Here is a 6,217-nt window from a genome sequence, read left to right on the forward strand (position 1 = left end):
CATAGATGCGTCAGTTTCCATGCACCAGCTCCAAATGTCCATGCGCTAACCCGGATGCGCTGTATTTACAATACAGTGCTCCATGGCTCCAGCATTAACAGATGCATCCAAAATTGAATCGCATCTGTTGGCACAAAAGTGACGTATTGCTGGAGTTGCTCATGAAAGTGATGCAACTTCAGTACTGCGCCACAACAAATAGGTGAGTCCCATTCTAAAAGCCCTGCTTAATTCCTTACACCTGGTCTAAGCAGGCGTAGGGATTTTGACGCAGGGAAATGTTGTAAATTTCCCTGTGTCAGTTCTACATGGCTTTTTGGTTGGGAATGCACACCCTGCATACATTATATCTGACACAGGTATACAGTGGTGCAGGGCTCTCTAGATGCGTCACGTGGTAAATGGGCCGCAACCTGGTACATTGTTTAATCTTCCACTGCGTCACAAAAAGTGACGCAACGGCGGAGCAGAAGTTTCGCAAGGGGCTTGTAAATCTGCCCGAGCGTTTTAAGTCAATGAGACCATTTCCATGTTTTCAAGTCTGGAAGTCTGACACCTACTGTTATAGCAGTCTATTATTCCAATAGCAATAGCAATTTGTATGATGGCACAGGGTACAAGTTACAGTTAGTGGAAAAATTCAGGACTGGTAGGTATTACACAAGACATGGCAAAATTCTTCCTCTTTTCCCATCCCTTGCGAGAAGGATAATGGTCCGGGCTTTGATTCTTTCACTCCTGGATGACGGGAATGTGCTCTATCTGGGATCGCCTCAAGTCAACACCACTAAACTAGAGATCATTCAAAATTGTGCAGCTCGCCTGCTTCTAGAGATCCCTTATGGCAATCTGCCAAGCACGCGCTGAAGACTCTTCATTGGCTGACGATATTGGAGAGAATCAAATTTAAAGTGCTTTGTATCACCCACAAGTCTTTCTGGAAGAATGGACCGACCATTAATCAATCTATCGTCACTCCTTATCACCCTAATAGAAGTATCAGTTTGGCGAACCTCTTGCTCAACGTTGTTCCAAAAATAAAGAGAGCAAGAAGGTGGGGATGCTCTTTCTCTTAAAATGCTGCTAGGCTTTGGAACGCCCTCCCTCCCTACATACCTCAGGAATCCAACCATTTGCCTTTCAAAAAACTACTAAAAACTTGGCTTTTCACAGTCACTGCCTAGTAAAGATGTTTTCTCGGTCCGTTGCGGCAGAAAGGGCTGGGATGCCTTAGGGTAGCTATGCGCTTTATAAATGTTTCTTTCATTCACTTCAAATCGGAAAAAGCATATGATTTTAAGTTATTTTAAAAACAGATGGAGCAGGTTTCAGTTCACACAGGAGTGGTATGCAATTGACATAGCAGTTTATCCCTATGTGTGCTCGTTCTTCTCATAAATGAATCTGTTTGAGGAATACTTGTAATGCTGTGGTATTGAGTGATATTTGGGGTGATTTATACTTGTGAGCTTTGTGACTATTTATAATTAGGTAACACAACAGTGTTAACCGTTGGTGTAGAGAGTAACACATGAGCTTGGTGTCAGGTTCCAAATTTGGTATGGTCTACTCTGCCTTTTATCCATCACAGGCCAATAAAACAAGCATTATTACTATTATTGAAATTCCTTCTATGAGAGTGAGACGGGCATCTGTGTCTTAGGGGAGTGAAGTAGGAGGGTAGGAACACGTGACAATCCCCTAAAGAAGCCGTGAGGCAGCTTTGTGTCTTCGTACGTTCCTTTCTATTCATTTTGGCTTTTCAGTCAGCATACTTTGCATTGTGAGCCTTTTAAAGGCAGTTTGCAAACCATCATTGGAAAAAAGGGGAATAATGGCAGCTTATAAACCAAATTAATAATACTTTTAATAAGTGTATTGTTTAGTTACTTATAACCATTACAATTAACAATTGCACGTACATGTTAAAATTCGAAGTCAGATGGCTTTTCAAAGCTCTTTTACTTTTAGCCTTTACAAACAGTAGTCCTAAAAAATTACCTTAAGATACAAATCAAAATGTCTTTCGAGCTTTTACATGCGTCAACTGTTGTTGTGGTCAACAGCTCCAGTGCCTAATAGGAGCAGTGCAATACATAGCTTATAATCCATTTAAAACCCTTACATGGAACAGGATAATTATTTTAGAAAGCTTTCATAATACAAACAGATAAATATTTTGTTCTACTGGTGATTAAGTCTCATTCCATGTGATACTCATAAGACAACGAAATGTCATACATAAGCAACCCGAAAATATGGAAATGTCACACATTTGCAAATTGAAAACTTGCCAACTATCTCTACAGCAGTGCATTAGAGGGGAATTACTGCCAGGGAGAAGGTTGGGCAGAAAGATCTGATCTACAAATTTCCCAACAATCATGTTAGCTTATTCTGACAAAATACATTATTTGAGAAGCAGAACATGAGGGGGCTTAAGGGGCAGTAGGAAGGGATAGCAGTGCTGATTTTTAGGTTTACTTAAAGGACAATGGGGCAGATGTGTGATCGCTTTGCGGTCGCAAACGGGAATTCAGCCTCTTTGCGACCGCAAAATTGGTCTGCCCCACATACAAACCATATTTTGCAACTCGCTAACCTATTAGCGACTTGCAAAATATGGTTTGCAACTCGCTATTAGGTAGGGGTGTGCCAAGGGCGTCCCTTCCCAATAGCGAGTCTGACTGCAAGGTATGATTGTTTTGCGACCGCATTTGAGGTTGCAAAGCACTCGCAGTTTACCACCCTTTTCAAAAGGGTGGTAAGCCACTCGCAAACGGGAAGCGGACCCTATGGGACCCCTTCACCTTTGTGAATGGGTGCAAAAATATTTTTTAAGAGCAGGCTGTGGTCCCAGGGATCACTGCCTGCCCTTAAAAAACTGAAACAGAAAAGTTTCCTTTTCCTTTTTTAAATGCATCCGGTTTTCCTTCAAGGAAAACGGCCTGCATTTAAAAAAAAACTGCTTTATAAAAAAAACAAGTCATAGACACGGTGGTCTACTGATACCAGCAGGCCACCATCCCTGAGAGTGCTAGCCATTCCCAATGGGGTCGCAAAGTTCAACTACCTCATGAATATAAATGAGCCATGCAATGTGCAACCACATTGGGAATCACAAACAATGTCTGAGGCACTGTTGTACATTCACTTTTGCGAGTTGCTTTCTTCGCAATTTGCGACCTGTAAAAGTGAATGTTCGTACATCTGGCCCAATATGTTGTAAAATAAGCAACAGTTTTAAGACCCTTCTAAACAGAGAGAAAAAAGAGAGTGAGTGTGTATGTAACACCACAAACACCTCTTACTCCATCATGTGCACAGCTAATCATAACTAGAGAAACTCATTACTCTTTTGAATATAAACATATTGTCACTTCAACAAAGGTTTTTGAGGGCATTCATTATTTTATGTTACATGTTTAACAACCCTAGTAGAGAGCCAACATTTCCTTAATTAAAGTTTTGTCATTGTGCAACTTGCTTGTACTCCTGCCCTCAGGACTTTTGCAACTTTTGTAATTCGAATTCTGAATAAAAGCTATTAATAAAATATACATTTCAGACCTTATAAGCTGTTTAAGGAACAAATTGTGTATGCCAGGTTTGTTAATTGCTTACTTATGTCTGCCATCATCACTTGTAAATTGCGGAAATGAGAGAGGCATGACAGGCTGACCATTTTTGATTGATTGACATTTTGCTTAAATCCCAATAATAGTCGTTCCTCCAAAGGGGCATGAGAATGGTGAATTTGGTAGTTTTTGTACAAGAAGACAAAATTAAGATGCAACTTACTAGTATTGCTATTTTATTTATAAGTCAAAGTATTTCATTAGTTTTGATATAACAGTTGACAAACACTGGACAGGCCATTCTGTGACCACTATGATTGAACATTGTGCTATGCAACCTTTAGGTGCATAGGTGATACTGTAAAATGACTGGCAGGTCACAAAACTTCACACTCAGGTAAGTACTTGCATAGGCCAGAAACCTTTGGTGCATTTGCCTGGTCAAGATCTCGAAATTCCGACCTAGGGCTTGATTTAGATCAAGGACATAATGGGATTTATATTACGGTGGACAGTTGTGACGAAGTAATCCTTCCACCAAGATCTATATCAAGCCCATAGTTTCTTTTTCAGAGCTCAGAATATTCCACCGAGGCAAGGTTGCAACCAACAATAAGTTCCAAAAGGCTGCATACCTTCCTGCTGAGTGCCCGCTGAAACGGATTTTACACTATAGTGATGCTGTAAGGCGGAGAAACCTGTTTATTTACCCCACCGAATTGGCACTTGGGGAAACTGGCTTGATTGGGTCATTCCAATTCTCGAAGTGTCTGGAAGTCTGAAAACTTTGCAAGCTTCAACTTTTCAAAGTTGTTAGGAAAAGTCTATTTAGACACAACCAAGGGTCTCTGGTTCTCAGGAAAAGTCCTTGCAGGTCAAGACAGAAGAGATCCCAAGCAGGGTATAGGCCAGGTTCAATTTCTACTTGTTAGTTGGGCACGTACAAGCAGGAGTCTAATTAACACAAAATCAACACTCCTGAATAAAACCATGTCACATAAAAATATATTTTAGGTGCTGATAAAATCTGGAAAAATAAGAATGCTGGTCTCACCTGTCAGAAATTCATAGACAACAAGAGGGGCCTTATATATTATATTTTTAGCAGAGAGTATTAAATTAGGGGCATATAAAAACAATATGGAAAGTATCACAAATTTAAATATTATCACATACGCAAACAGGTAGGAAAGATTCTTTAAAACATCTTCCACTTGGAGCATCAGCTGGTGAAACATGCCTAGTCTAAAGTAGGTCAGCAACTGATGAGAGTAACTAGGCATCTCTATGAATAGGTAAGGTTCCATTCCACTTACTGACTTGAACAAGATATACTGGCGCATGGAATTCTTGATTAAGGCAGAAACCGCATGCTCTGCTGCCATCCTAAGAGAAAAGGCCTGCTTCAACCAGGCAAAATCTAAGTAAGAGGGGTCAAAGGCATATAAAGTCGGATATGTACCAATTCCAAACTCTTCATGTACAGTCTCAGAGACAATGTCTTGTAAAACACTTTAAACACCCCTCATGAACATGTTTTGCGCTACCTGGAACGGTGCAGTAGAAACATAGCCCCAAATTTAACAACCAAAGCTAGCTACAGAAATGCATTTCACTTTAAAGACATCTAGCAGTATCTTGATGGGCGTGTGTCCCAGTAGTTGCGAAAGGTCTATTATGCTGAATATGGCCCTTTAAAAGGCTCACTGCATTATTCTTTATCAGAGGTTGGCAGCTGAGACTTGATTCAAGTAAAATGCCACAGTAAGATCATTTTCCACCCTTCTTGTGTGTTGGCCTTTTGCCACAAATGTTTGCATTTTACTGCCTTGGGGCCCACCACCATGACATGGAATCTTTAAAAATTAGCCAACCAATTAAGGCTGTCCTTAAAATCAATAAAAAGATCTAAAAGGCAATGGAGACCCTTTGCTGTACGTGCACCCAAGACAGCATTGTCTGCATATAAGAGCGAGGGGTGGTCTGCCGTCCACACTCGGGCCATCCAGCCCATGTTCAGGCAGAACCTGCCTAAAACAATTAATTGACAGAGTAAAAAGAAAAACGGCCAGGACTCAACCTTGGTGAACTGGTTTCTTCAAAATAAAATGCTGTGTACATTCCCATTAAATTGGGACCATGTCTGACCAATGCCATAAGGCCAATATGTAAGACTCACAAGAAGACAACGAGAGCATAGCTCTGTTTACCCTATCAAACGCCAAACTTGGTCCATGAAGGCCAGGTGCATAGAGCCTTCCTTTGCTGTTTCACAGCAGTACAAGGACTGTGAAAGGAAATGCTGTAAGGTGTTATGTTTTCCTAACACACAACAACATGTACATATCTGTAAATTAACTGTGCTAATATTTCAGAATATATCGGTTGTTAGGAAAGTACAAACAAGGCATTTTTTTGTAAATCTGAAGTGTGATGAGAACAAAGATTTTAATGAAATTAAAACAAATCAAGACACTAAACTTGGTAATGCGCAAATGATACGTACTCGCTGAAAATGGATTTCAACACATTATCATGTGTGCACTAGATAGTTTTATCAGTAAAATTGAATATGTGTGCAAATTTAGGGGCCATTTCAATGGAAAATGTACTTTCTGTAAATGAGTTTCCTACCCACA

The sequence above is a fragment of the Lissotriton vulgaris genome, chromosome 1_1 (assembly GCF_964263255.1).
Source record: "Lissotriton vulgaris chromosome 1_1, aLisVul1.2, whole genome shotgun sequence".
NCBI lineage: Eukaryota > Metazoa > Chordata > Amphibia > Caudata > Salamandridae > Lissotriton > Lissotriton vulgaris.